Source organism: Fukomys damarensis, unplaced genomic scaffold (genome assembly GCF_012274545.1).
Source record: "Fukomys damarensis isolate Sample0158 unplaced genomic scaffold, DMR_v1.0_HiC HiC_scaffold_19, whole genome shotgun sequence".
Lineage (NCBI taxonomy): Eukaryota > Metazoa > Chordata > Mammalia > Rodentia > Bathyergidae > Fukomys > Fukomys damarensis.
The window spans coordinates 61,755,511-61,769,112 of NW_022900931.1; the positions used below are offsets into that span (position 1 = coordinate 61,755,511).

The 13,602-nt window shown below is 54.6% G+C and overlaps 1 long non-coding RNA gene across 2 annotated transcripts in view; it reads right to left on the reverse strand.

Moving 5' to 3' along the window:
• Window positions 1–857: 857 nt before the first annotated feature.
• Window positions 858–13,602, reverse strand: part of LOC117286875 — a 20,013-nt gene continuing 7,268 nt past the window's right edge. Inside the window, exons 2-5 of one of the 2 annotated variants that reach the window (XR_004518018.1) lie at window positions 7,796–8,103; window positions 6,085–6,196; window positions 2,955–3,149; window positions 858–1,826 (exon numbers count right to left, since the gene is read on the reverse strand). This is a non-coding gene — a long non-coding RNA (uncharacterized LOC117286875). Of the gene's footprint in view, window positions 3,150–6,084; window positions 6,197–7,795; window positions 8,104–13,602 lie in introns of both variants that reach the window. The other variant, XR_004518017.1, reaches the window with a different exon arrangement.

The following is a 13,602-nucleotide window of genomic DNA, read 5'->3' on the forward strand; positions in this document are numbered from 1 at the left end:
AGCAGCAAACAAAGAAAAGGGAGGGAGTTTCATAGGGGATTTGGGAGGGGTCTGGCACCTCTGTCATACACAGGGGTCCGTGCTTTGATTGAGGCAGATGTATGGAGGTTATTGGGCACTGGGAAGATGCAGTACTATACTTTGCAGTCTTGTCTCTTTTGTATAACATCCCGGTCTGTGTTCTATCTGCCCGGAGAAGGCACAGCCTATGTCTGGTCTTTAGCCACCTGAAGGAAAGGCATGCTTTTGTTGAGGGCTGTGGATTGTTTTGTATCTGCTAAATTGTAGCTTGGAATTAAACATATTCATCAACCAGGTCATAGCCAGATCAAGCCTGACAAGATGAACTGGCAATATGCAGGCAACTAGAAAAGGCACACACATTTCATTATGTGCCTAAGCATGAGAGCTACACATTCAGTATGAGGTGCAAGACTGCCTCTTACAGTAGTAGAGTAATGGGAGGGGGGGCGTGGGCTTCTGGGGCAAAAGGTGGTGGCTCAGGCTACGGGAGTTGGAACGGAGCAGGTTCACAAGCAAGGGTTGCCTTTTTAAGCAAATGAAGTCTCTCAGACAACAGACACCTGAATTCACCACGCTCTAGGCCAGGCTCCCAATTTCTTCTTCCTATGGAAGGAAAGATCTAGGCAGAAAGTTGGAGGTGGATATCAGAAAATCTGCTCTGCCTTTATCCCGTTGACTTCACTAATGCACACAAATATAAATTTATTTTTATAAAAGAACAGCTTGGAACGGGGCATGGTGGCACAGACCTGTAATCCTAGCACTCTGGAGGCTGAGGCAGGAGGATGCCATGAGTTCAAAGCCAGCCTGGGCTGCATGGTCAGTTCAAAGCCAACAGCCTGATCTACATAGCGAGACCCTGTCTCAAGCTAACAAACAAATAATAACAAAAAAGGGGACAGCTTTTCTAAGCCATTCCTGCACCTGCAGAGGTCTGTAGTTTCGTCACCAGCTAGTGTGGATCCTTGGTTTCATGATAATAGAAATTAAAACCAAAATGACAGAATGGAATTACAGGCTGAAGTTGTAATTGGAAAATAAAAGGGGAAATAGGGAAAGGACTCCAGCCTGAGCAACTGGAGGGGGGCACATCTCATGAGGGGGATCAGCCAGGCCTGTTCACAAAAGAACGGAGACCAGTTTTGTGGGGTCCTGGGGTGCTGGGGGGTCAGGCCGATCATTATCTCAGTCCTGGTTTCACAGCTCAGGTTGGCTCCTCGGGACTTGGAGGGGCAGCTCAGTTCCCATGGGGGAGCCTCATGACCTGGGGAGTCTCAGCCATGGGGGCTTTCCTGGAAGCCGAGGTGACTATAGGTCCAGGACGATGGAGACTCCCGGACGTAGCACCCCCAGCCTTGAAGGGCGGGGAGGTAAGCTAGGAAAGTGTAGGACTCATACACAGACACCCCCTGAATGACTAACAGGCTGGTAGGCAATACAGAGGAGTTTAAGAGTTTCTCGGGACAGAATTCAAGCTTTATTCTACTTTTAGTTACCACTGGGCAAGGGTAGACCCGAGTGAAGAGTCACAGTTTCTAGCAAAGATCACTTTTAAGTTCCTGTGAGGAAAAAACACAAATCACGATTTTACTTTTTCTGTACCAGGGATCGAACTCGGGACCTTGCGCTTGCGAGGCGGGTGGGGGAACCACTGAGCCAAATTCCCAGCCCCAAGTCATGCTTTTAATGAGCAACAGGTTACAGGCCTGGGAGTTGCCCCTCTGTCTCCATGGCAGCCTCTGTCTGTGTCGGGACTGTGTTAGTTTCTCTGAATATCCAACTCAAAATCTACCCTCCTGCTGCTGCGAAAAAGAAAGAAAGGCACATTTTGAGTGACGTGCATCAATCTCCCGCTCTGTTGCCCTTGAATTTTCCAAGTGCTGCAGGGGCAGGTCATGCGCTGGAACATTTGTGGGTATCCAGCCCGGAGCCCGTCTCACCCAGCTGTCCCAGCACCAGGTTCTCCAGAAGCAGGAGCAGGCACAGCCTGTGCACACTTCTGCTTTCCACAGTTCCGGGTGGTGTTGGGAAGGGACTCCAGGGCGGCCGCAAGGCCACCGTGGAAACCTGCACCTTTTCCCCTCAGCTTCCTGCAGCCAGACTCCCCCCACAGTGGCTCCCTGTGGAGACGGGGCCTGCTTTTCCCAAGATGGTCCCACCGTCTTCCTTCTGGATCCAGGGTTAGGGTCCCGGTAATGTCACCCCTCTCCCTGGCCTGAAGGCAGAACCGACTGACAGAGAGGAGGACAGAGAGACAGATAGGCAGGAGGGACAGAGCTCCACACGCCGGTTGTGTGGTTGTGTTGTACTGGATGGTTACAGGGGGCAGGGGACATGGGCAGTTAAAGAATTAACCAACAGGCAAGGAATACAGGAAACACTGGAGTCTACTGAGGTCACCGAGTGCACTGTCAAGAGCGAGTCTCCAAGAGAGGAATCACACAGTCAGGGTGGGAGGCCAGGTGTTTATTATGGAATGAAGACCCGAGAAAGAGTCTGAGACCCCATCTTCCAGGGACCCAGCTCTCTGATCATCTTCCAGGAACACCTGTATTCTAACTAAAGTTGTACATCAACGTTGCAAACTTTCAAGGCGTCTCACTTAGGCCTCAGAGAGCCTGTTTAGATTTAGAGAAGGGTTTCTGCGTGTTTTAACCTTTTGGGGAAAGGTAACATTAGATAGGGGAGGACGTTTATCTTGTGCCTGTTTTAGTCCTCACCGATGTGGTGTTTCATGACTGTCCAGTACGTGCGGGGCAGAAATGTGTTGTCAAAGATGTTTAAGTGCCGAGAATTTTAGTCCTTTGTCACCACAGGTTATGCCGTTAAACGTACCATATACATGCCACGTGACCCCATGTCCACACCACCCCTTCTGCCTCCTGTCACTTCTGAACTGAAAGCACAACTTAGGATATAAATTTGACTACCTGTGACAAATTCAAAACAACGGTGGCCGACATCACACAGAAATGTAGCTCTGTCTCCTGTAGCTGTCCACGCCAGGCTGCTCTCTGCTTGGTGAAGGTGTTGGGAGCCAGGGCTCTAATGTCTTGCTCTCAGCCATCTATTTCTAAGGTGTTGTGCTTGTCCCTAGAGCCTCCAAACTATGGCCCTACCCCAGCCTGAAGGTGGAAAAAAACAAACAAGGAAGACTGTCTTGAAGGGCTTGACGCAAAACCACAAATTTCTTTTGCTCACACGCCATTAACATAGCCTGATCACATGACATCTGCTGCAAGGGGCGCTGGGAAATGTAGTCTTCCTCCTGGATGACCATGTGCCTAGTGTAAACTTCCACAACCATGAAAGAGTGGCTCGCGGATTGGGAGGCACCACTAACTTCTCCGTCATGTGAATTTACCCCCAACAGTTTCTTTCACTATGAGGGCAGGTCTTTTATCAGGTAGAAGGAGAGAGCAAAGTGTGCTGTTTCTGGAGACAGGCAAACCCCAAAACCAGGGAGGGACAGGGTCTGAACCAAGAAGGCTGTTTCATCTCACAAACACACCAGTTACCTAACAGGGAGTGGGGAGCAAAAGCCAAAAGCCCTTCTCCAACTCCAGGTTCCTAGCTGGGGCACTCTTGCCACTACAGATGAGACGAGTCTTTCTTGTAAGAGACAGTCCCCCCGCCATGACAGCAGCGTGTTTAGGCCATTTGTCCACGGGCTTTGTGACAGCCATGTTTTAGGTAGACACTTCCAGTACCCCTGGAAGGGACAGGGATGGCGTTGACTGCGGATGACAGGGGTGTCCCTGCCATAAGATGAGAAAGGTGGGTTAAGGCTCCCCTAGTGCCTGGCAGGGCCTCAGCCTGTTTGACCCTCGATTTGCTTTTTTAACAATTCACCTTTGGGCCAGGGATTTAGCTCAGTGGTTCCACCACCTGCCTTGCAAGCACACAGACCTGAGTTCGAACCCCAGTACCAAAAAATAAAATAAAAAGAACAATTCGTCTTTCTCAAATATTGGTGTTTGCCACAGTGATGGAAGCTGACCACGCAGGGGCCAACACCAGCGTTAGGCGTATCCTGACGCATGGTTTGAGAAGCTTCAGCCCTTGGTCCATTGCTGTCGCCCTGTGGGGAGGCAGAACCATCATAGAACAGAGCTGCCCACCTCCTGGCGGCGGAAATAGAGAGTGGGAAAGAGATAGACAGCAAAGGGCTGGGAACAGCTTATACCCTTCAAAGGGCTTGCCTCGCTCCAAGTGGGCTCTACCTCCTAACACCATCGGCTCTCCTCTGTAGATGCCACGTCCAGACGGTGCTACATCGAGGATCAAGCCCTCCAAGCCAGAGTCCCAAGGGACACCTCCCATGTAAAAACCACAATAGCGGGCCAGGGATCGAACTCGGGACCTTGGGCTTGCGAGGCAGGCTGTTGCAAGCCCAAGGACCCGAGTGTGATCCCCGGTAGCATAAATAGATAAATGAAAAAAATAAAGACAAGACCAATATTTTAAAAAGCGAGGAGCTGAGCATATGTGAAATCCTAGGTTCAATCCCCAGCACTGAAAAAATAAAAACTAGTAGGTGAAGCTTAACCAGGCATATGGTTCGTCCATAGGGAAAGGATTCTAAATGTGATACAAGAGACCCTGAAGTTTGGGAAATGTTTAAAATAAGCAAGGATAACGAGTTGTTGGCTTTTGCAATGCTGGGGTTGACCCCAGGGCCTCTCACATGCTGAGCACGGAAGAAAGATTGTATTCAGAGCTGAGCTGCACAACTATTTGTGCAGAGGCGATGGGCGTGCGCAAGGAGGGCGAGGGAGGGGCAGAGCAGCCACACGAGTGCCGAACGATGGAGCAGTGGCTCAGGGTTGCCTCGAGGAGCAGCCTTGAAGAACGGTGCGGTGCGGTGTGGTGCGCTCCGGTCCTGGGCGCTTACTTAGCACAAGCAGGGCCACGAGAACAAAAACCAAACCGGGGAGGGGAGATGGCGCTCCCAAGCCAGGGAGACACACGTGGTACCTCAGAGGGAAAGAGGAAGGGCCCACGACTGAGGCCTTTTCAGTGACCTCCTTTTCCCCCAAGAAAGGGGTGAAGTAGGTTCTCCCTGCAAGGTTGGGTTCTCCCAGGAAGGCTTTTTAGTGGGGGAGCTGCAGTCACCCCAAGGACACAACTCTGTAGCCAGAAGCCATTCTACCGTTTGGTCTTTAGTGCCCGACTTAAATAGAAGCCGCAGCTCTCAGAAACCTGCTAAATCCTCTCCTTCCTTCTGGGAGCAGATTAACCTTGCTTCCTCCATCCAGCTTCAGCCTCTGCCACATGGGAGTCATATACTCTCAAAACATGGTTCTTACTGGGCACGGTGGCACACACCTGTAGTCCCAGCACCTGGGAGGCTGAGGCAGGAAGATTGCAGCCAAGTTCAAGGCCAGCCTAAACTACATACGGAGACCTTGTCTAAAAACAAACAAACAAACAAACAAAAAAACTGTTTTTCATTTTTCCTTTCAATCAGTGTTCTTTGGGTTGCAGGTAACTAAATCCCAACTCAAAATGGCTCGGGTGTTTCAATGATGTCATCAGAAATCTCTCCCTCTCTCTCCAGGGACTACGGCTTCCGCCTCTTTGCTAGGCAGTCTCCCTATTCGAAGGAGAAAGCGCCAGCTTAACAAGTCCAAAAGGACAAAAATGTGTCACTCTCCAGAACCCCGTGGACACAATGAGCCCTTTCACCAAGGAGGGAAGCGAGGCGAAGGAGAGACGGGGCCACCCAGCCCACAGGGCAGGGCTTGCGGCTCCCCCACAGGGTCCTCACTTAGCCCCCGTGATAGACTCGTGGGGCAAAGTTTGACGAAACTGTTTGTGGAGAGGAAAAGGAAGGGGAGAATGGAGAAGACAGACAGCTGCCCTGATAAGAAAGCATCAGGGTAGGGGCTCAGAAAGGTGGAGGACCCGTGGGCCCGTGGTTTATAGGGGAGAGTGACCCTCCCCCCCCAGAACTGGCTGTAACCGGACTGACTTCCGGGCGGCTCTGCCGACCGTCATTTCTTCTGCTGTCTACCTGCAGCTTATGTCTGTCTGTCTGCTTACTTGTCCCCGACCTACCTCTGAGGCCTTCTCTTTGGGGTGGGCAGCTAGTTGGCCAGGGTGCCTTGCTCTGGGTTGGTGTAGAGAGAGTCAGGGGGCGTGTGGACGTCTGTCGCGCTCCATGATGACCCTGGAGTGAAGGATATAGCGAGTCTGGAGTGAGTACAGTGCACGAAGCGGGTACGTTAGTGCACAGGCGTAGCGCACACGGCCTCAAACTTAGTCACACCCCCCTTGCTTCTCCTACATTTTATTGGGGGGTGGTTACTGTTTGTGCACCTGGCTTTCTCTCTGTGCCATTTGTCAGCATTTTTCTTTTTTTTTTCTAGTGCCCTGGTATAAGTCCCAAGGCCATTTGGTGCCTTTTTCTGCGCCCCCCCCCCGCATCATTGACTTGCTTCCTAGGGAAATTCCTCTAGCAAAGTTTGGTTTTTAACTCCCTCTAGTCAGAATTAGCTAGAAGACCCACAGAGGCCCCTGTTTGATTTTTCTCACTTACAGACCTCTGTTCCTACAGGGTGGCAAGGAGCAGGATCAGAATTCAGGACCCCAGTCCCGACCCTTTCTACCAGAGCACCCCGCCTCACCCCGGCTGTCTGCACTCTGATAATGACAATAATTAGGTCATAACAGTGTGAGCTCATCTGAATGAGAGTTTTCCTGTAATAACATCTGACTCGAGGCCAAAGCGGGGATTGTGGAATCTCCATTTGAAACCACAAACTCCACCCCGTTTAAAGCCCTGCTGGGTTCCAGCCAGGACAGCCTCCAGCTGGCTCCCCTCAGAGGCCTGTGCCACCTGTTACAGGAGCGCACATCTCAAGGATCCCAGAGGTGCGAGCCTCGCTCGGGGCGGCCCCCAGCCCCAGACCACTCAGACCTGCTCCTCTGTCCCCAGGGAAGTTTAGGAAGCCACCCCTCCCGCCCTCCATAAGCTCTCCGCCACCCGCAAGGCCCCGGGGAGCTGGCTGAACCAGGGAGGCCTCTGGCAATCCTGTGTGCTAGAGCCTCGCTGTGAAAGTTCTGTGCTTCGCTTGCTCTTTTTCTCTCTTTATCTTTTTCTTTCCTTCCTTCCTTCCTTCCTTCCTTCCTTCCTTCCTTCCTTCCAGACAAAGATGGAATTCCAGAGCTGGAACCACAGGAAATGATTCCAGATCTCACACTTTGCAGGAGTATGATTATTTAGAATAGCATTTAGAAAAACAACAAAATAGAAGACAGAGCCTAGCATGGTGGCATAAACCTGTAATCCCAGCGCTCTGGGAGGCTGAGGCAGGAGGATCAAAAATTTGGACCCAGACCGGGCAATTTAGCAATTTGTTTGAAAGAGATAGGGGAATAAAATTAGAGGCTGTTGCCAAACATTCTGCCAGTCATCCGCTAGCAGAACTCAATCAGCGGCAGAGGCCAGGGGCCCAACCACGTGGCTCAGAGAAGTCAGCCCTGAGGGAAGCCACCGGTGGAAAGGGCTCTCGGTGACATAGTAAAAGTCACCACATTGCCCAGGTTGGACTCACACTCACAATATGGGATCCCGAGTAGCGGCCTGTGCTGGGTGCTGCTGCTGAAGTCAGGAATCGGTGGCCCCATCACTCCCCGCTGCGTTGTCACAGGGCAGCTGGGGAAAGTGACTCGCCGGCCTCTGGTCTCCCAGTTCCTCCGCCGCGTCCCCCTCCCAGGCGTCCCGCTGGCCTCAGGCACCTGCCCTGCTCTGGCCCTCTCCGCTCACCTGGGCCCCCTGACGCAGGAGCCAGCGCCCATCTGCCTGTCACCAGGAGCCTTGGTGGCGTTTGGCCTCTGCCTTGGTCCTGTCTTGTCCCCTGAGGGCCCCAGGGACCCAGAGACGCTGGGTCCCCAGAGCAGCGGGATCATGAGCGGGGGACGCAGGAGCGGGACAGAGCAGATCCGTCGAGTGAGCGGGGTCCCCGGTGCGGAGGGTGGGTTCTAGGGAGATTCCCAGCAGGGCCATCAGGACCGGGTCTGCGCCGTTGTCACCTCCTGTCCGCGTCCATCGTCCCCGTACCAGAATACACTGCACTGGGAGATGGAGAAAGAATAAAGATCGCCCAGGTGTGACGGCACACGCACGCCTGCGATCCCAGCACTCTGGGAGGCTGAGGCAGGGGCATCCAGAGTGTGAGCCCAGCCTGGGCAACACAGTGACTTAGGGAGACCCCGTCTCAAAGTTTTTAAAAAGGCTGGGGATGTGGCTCAGTGTCAAGGCCCCGGGTTCAATCCCCACAATCACCGCTCCCCTGAAAAGGAAAACCACCATGGCGTCTGCCTCCTAGGAGTGCTGTGAGGATTCAAGGAGCGAATCCCTCAGCTTCTGGGCGCGCATGGCAGGGCGGGTGGCACAGCGCTTTCACTGCCGCGGCTGTGGGAGGCCCTGGCCTGCGTCCCGCTGGCGACGCTGCGGTGCTGTTCTCTGTAACATTTTCTTCCCTGCTCCAAACGCGCCCCACGCCTGGATCTCCCTGGGCTGACACCCGTGCGTTACCCCGTATGTTCCGCGGGTGCCCCCTCGCCTCCCTCGAAGCTAGGCCCGGGCACCGCCTTTCCTTTCTGCCAGGCACACGTAGCACCTCAGCCCCGCACGCAGCTTCCCGGCCCATGACTCATGCCGGGCCGCCCAGCGTCAAACCCCAGATGTGCCCCTCTCTGACGCAAGGCCTGGCCCTAAGGACCCCCGTACCTCAAAACCTTTTGGCTGAAAAACGTGAGGAAAGAGAACCATGGACTCCAGGTTTCCGCACCTGCATCCTTACAGATTTCTCACACCGTAACGGTAAGGCCCTATTCAAGCTCAAGTCTGCCCTCTCCCTGCCTCTGCTCAGTCTTCCCGTGAGTCCTGCCTCACTCACAAAGTCCTCACAGAGGGCCAGGGCCAGGAGATCCCTTGCGGTCCACCCCCATTACCTCCCCAGTCTCCTTCTTCCCTCTTCTAAGCACATTTAGGCTCACACTCACCTCAGGGCCTTTGCACTTGCGGCTCCCTCTGCTCAAAGCACTTCTTTACTCACCACGTCCCTTACCTCCTTCAGGCCTTTGCATAAAATGCCACCTCCTCAAAGAGGCCCTTGTTGACCCTGCTGACCACCTCCAATCCCCCGCTCAACCCTCTTATTTCCTTGGCAGCACTCATCACACCTGCACTACCTGCATACGTGTCCATCTGCTGTGACTGGGTCCCCACCAGGAGGGCAGGAACCGCTTCTGTCCTATCGCTGCTGACCCCAGGGGACCGATTTAGTTCCCCCGGAAGTAAAGCATTTGGAAGCCGCCGAGGCCTGGGGTGAGCTGGAGTGAGGCGGAGGAGGCCGGTTACCACGCGGCAGCTGGGCACCGTCACCCCCTCGGGCCCTGGTGCGTGCGGCCAGCCAAGTGCCACTGCAGACGTCCCAGCGCCACCTGGGGCGATCTCCGGTGCCTCAGCCACCATGTGGTGACCCTGACGGTGCTGAGCTGGGCCCGCAACAGGGAGCTCGGTGCAGGCAGCAACAGCGGGAGTCCCCTCCCCGCGACCTCTGCACTCTGGCGCTCCTGCCTCCAGTCGGCCACCTTCGATGCCACCTTCCACGACCCAGGATGTCACCTCTTTTCTCTTTTCCCGCCACCTCGTGGCTCCCGAGCCCATTTCACAGATGAGAGACGACGGCCCAAACGGGTGAACTTAGGAAAACCCTCTCAGGACCTGCGCGGGGCTCCCCCCGGCTCCCACCTCGTGTCCTCTCAGTACAGCCAGCCGATCACCAGGAGAGGATCCGGTCAGAGCACAGGCACTGGAATTTGAATTCCGGTCCCTTCCCGGCTGTGCGTCTTCGGACCAGTGCCTTGACGTCTCTGTGGCTCAGCGTCCTCACCCACAAAATTGGGGAAACGACAGTGCCCAGTCCAGAGTAGAGTTGTGAGCATTCAGCAAGGCCGGCAGGTTAATGTATTAAAAGGACAGGGCCTAGCTCTGCAGGATACTAGTGAGCACGACCCTTGTTACTAATTCCGGGACCGTCCCATGTTGGCTCATGGAGCCCCCGAGGCGGCAGCAGGAACAGCGGGGTTTCCCTGACGGGAGAAATGGCACAGAGAGAGCTGGGTGGATGCCAAAGCCGGCGGAGAGAGAAGACGGAGGCGTTGGGGCAGCAGAGAGGTCCCGAGTGGGGTGGGAGGACAGGGCAGGGCTGCGTTGGGCCGCCTCGGCTCCCCAGCCAGCTCCGGCAGCAGCTTCCGTCTGCTTCTGGTTGATCCGCCAGGAAAAAGCAACTTTAAAATCTTATTGCCCCCGACGACCCGAGCCATCCCGTGGCAGCGACGGGATTCCCAGGACTCCCTCTCTACCCTTGCATCAGCTGCCCGGGCCGTGCCAGGGACGCTCTGGTAACCAAGGTGATGGTGAGAGCCCATGGGGGTCAGCCATAGACTCCGATGGCCGTCAGGACTGGGGTGAGGGGCCCCAGGGAGCCAGGGGGCACTGGGGAGTCTAAGCCAGGCGGCGGGGGGCTCCCCGGAGGAGAAGACATCTGAGCGACATCACTAAGTTGCTTAGGCTGGACTCAGACTTGTGATCCTTCTGCCTCAGCCTCCCAGAGTGCTGGGGTCACAGCACCTTAACTGAAGGCGCAGGGCAGCTCTAAACCTGGACACTTGAAAACTAATGATCGATGCCCCAGCAGCCACCTGTAGGTGGCAGATTCCAGGGCCACCTTGGCCTTGCCGTGTCCCCCCCAGGGTCTGGCTGGCTCCAAAGCCCCATCTAGCGGCTTCCTTTCCACCTCAGTGTCCTGCTCTAGCGCCCTCTCCCCTTCCATCCACTGGCGGAAGAGAAGTCACTCGTTTCAGTCTGGTGGCTGCAGGGAGGGGCGTGGTTTACACAGCTGCCTGAGTCTCAGAGGTGACACTGCAGCCACCCCCTTAGTCACCAGCTGGCATCCCCGGCTCCTCTGGCCCAGGCTACCGCAGAACCCACTTCCCCTTGGAACAGCACCCTAAGAAGCACTGTGACCCCGGTCCCCCAAAGCTTCACGTTCCTCAGAGACCCCCTGGTGGCCACCCACCCCCTGGGACACTGGCATGTTCTTTATTTCCTGTTGGGTCATTCAATATTTATTTGCATGACGATTTAGTGATCACCTCCTCAGACGGCCAGGAATGTTTGTCAGTGAACACAGACTCCCTTGGTGAGGCTCCGCAGGGACCCCCACTCCCTCACCTGTGGCCTGACCCTCTCCTCAGGGTGCGGTGTGTTCAGGATGTCGTGATTCCAACTCACAGGGAGGGGAGCCATGCAAACAGGTCCTCTCTCTTCTTTCTCTCGTTTCTTTGTGGTAGTGGGGATGGAACCCATGGCCTGCGTGCTGAGCTACATCCCCGGTCCCTTTCTTGTTTTTTTATTTTAAAACAAGGTCTCATTAAATTATGTAGCTGTTCCGGCTGGGCTCGAACCTGAGATCCTTCTGCCTCGGCCTCCCAGAGTGCTGGGATTACAGGTATGTGCACCACCATGCCCAGCTAGGTCGCCTGCCTTTGAAGGCACAGTCCCGAAGCTGTTCCTGTCACCTCTGCTCACGTTCCTTTGGCCAGAATTCGGTCATGTGGCCCCACAAGGTCCTGTGCAGTCTGCCACCTGCTCATGTCCCAGCTTCGTCTTGCCCCACGTACCACTGCGCCAGCCACAAACTGTCTCAGGCTTGGCTGACTCAGAGTGTCGGTGGCTTAACCCAGGGAAGGTGTACTTCTCCATCCTGTCACACTCAGGGCAGGACTTTGGGGACAGTTTGCTTCACACCGACATTCAGGGACCCAGGCTTTGTCCAGCCTGTGTCTCTGCTCTCCCCCAGGTCACCTGAGACCACCTGAAACTCTGCGTGGAACTGAGTGGCTGGAATGAGTTCTGTGAGCTCATGGACTTGCCCAGGCTCTCCTGTCACAGGGCCTTTGCACATGCTGTTCCCTCCACCTGGAATGCTTTGCCCTCCTTCCTTCACCCCATTTGTTCCTACTCATTGAAAATTCCCAGGGCATTCAGCACTTGTCTGGGTCGCACTCCCCAGTTGCACCCACCAGGCCAACCTCTTTAAACCAGGTACAGTGCAACATGCCTGTAATCCCAGCTATGCAGGAGGCTGAGGCAGGAGGAATGCCAGTTTGAGCCTCATCTGGACAAATGAGCAAGAATTGGTCCCAAAAAATTAAAAATTAAGGAAAAAGGACTGGAGATGTAACTCAATGCCCTCTGGATTTAATCCCCAAAACAAAATAAACATTTGCCATTTTATAAGTGAATAACATTTTGATCGTGTCAATTTCACGCAATCAATTCTGAATCCCAACCAGCAGAAGGATACCCACCGCTGCACGCCCTGACCCTACAGCAGTGCTGGCTGTAGCAGACACTTAGCATCTGTCGAGTGGATGAATGAAACCCTCACCTACTTCTTTCCTGTCCCATAGCGAGACCCTCAAGAGCCTTGAGGAACGTGAATAAAGAAAGAAGCCAAAGGCAGAGCGGTTTCTAGCTGTAACCTCTGCTGATTATCATTTCTCTCCTCCAATCTTATTTTGCACATCCATTTCTGTCAGGGTAGACAAATATATTTCTTCTCCACTGCTACTTTCTCATTTTTTTACTAAGTTCCCCAAGCTGGCCTCAAACTTGGGATCCTCCTGCCTCAGCTGCCTGGTAGCTAGAATTACAGGCGTGCTCACGACATCTGACATCAACCACCATTTTTATTTTCGTTTGTTTGTTTCTTTGAGACAGGGTCTCGCTGTATAGTAGAGTTCAAGGTGGCCTTGAACTCACTACATAGCTGAGGCTGGCCTCGAACTCCAGGTAGTCCTCCTGCCTCAGCCTCTCCTGTGCTGGCATTACAGACGCGTGCCACCACGCCCAGCTCAAACCACCATTTTTAATAGGTTGGCAGCAGCTGATTAAGAATGCCATATCCAGCATTCTGGGAACCCATCCCTGAGCCCCAGGAAGGGTGACGGGTTGATGGGACGGCTCACGTGACCTGCAGTGTGAGGATGGCAGCGGGTGGCGAGCAGGACAGGGGTTCCAGGCACCCAAACCGCTGCGTCCTGCTCCCCACCCCACACCACCCTCCTCCTGGGAATTGAACTCAGGACCTGCGCTTGCAAGGCAGGCAGCGACACCACTGAGCTCAATCCCCCGGCCATACGTCTGGCCTTTAAATTGCAAAGCCTGATTTCTCCGGGCCTTTGTTGCTGTTGCTGCTTCAGGGCCCGCCGAGGCCTGCGCCCAGGGCTCCTGTCTGCTCCGCGCCTTGTCCTGTCTCTGCCTTATCTTCCGGCGGGCGGCGCCGTCTCGCCCTGAACCCAGCCGCCTGCGATCCTCAGGAAACGCGGCCCTCACTCCTCGCTGCTGGTCGCGCGAGTGCCAGCTCCTTCCTCGTACCCCGGAACCCCAACTATCACGACCCATTCAGTCGTCAGAGAAGGGCAGGGGACGCAGCTCAGGGTGAAGATCCCAGGTACTGGGAACTGTGGAACAAAGTGAAAAAGAGACGAAGGGAGGGA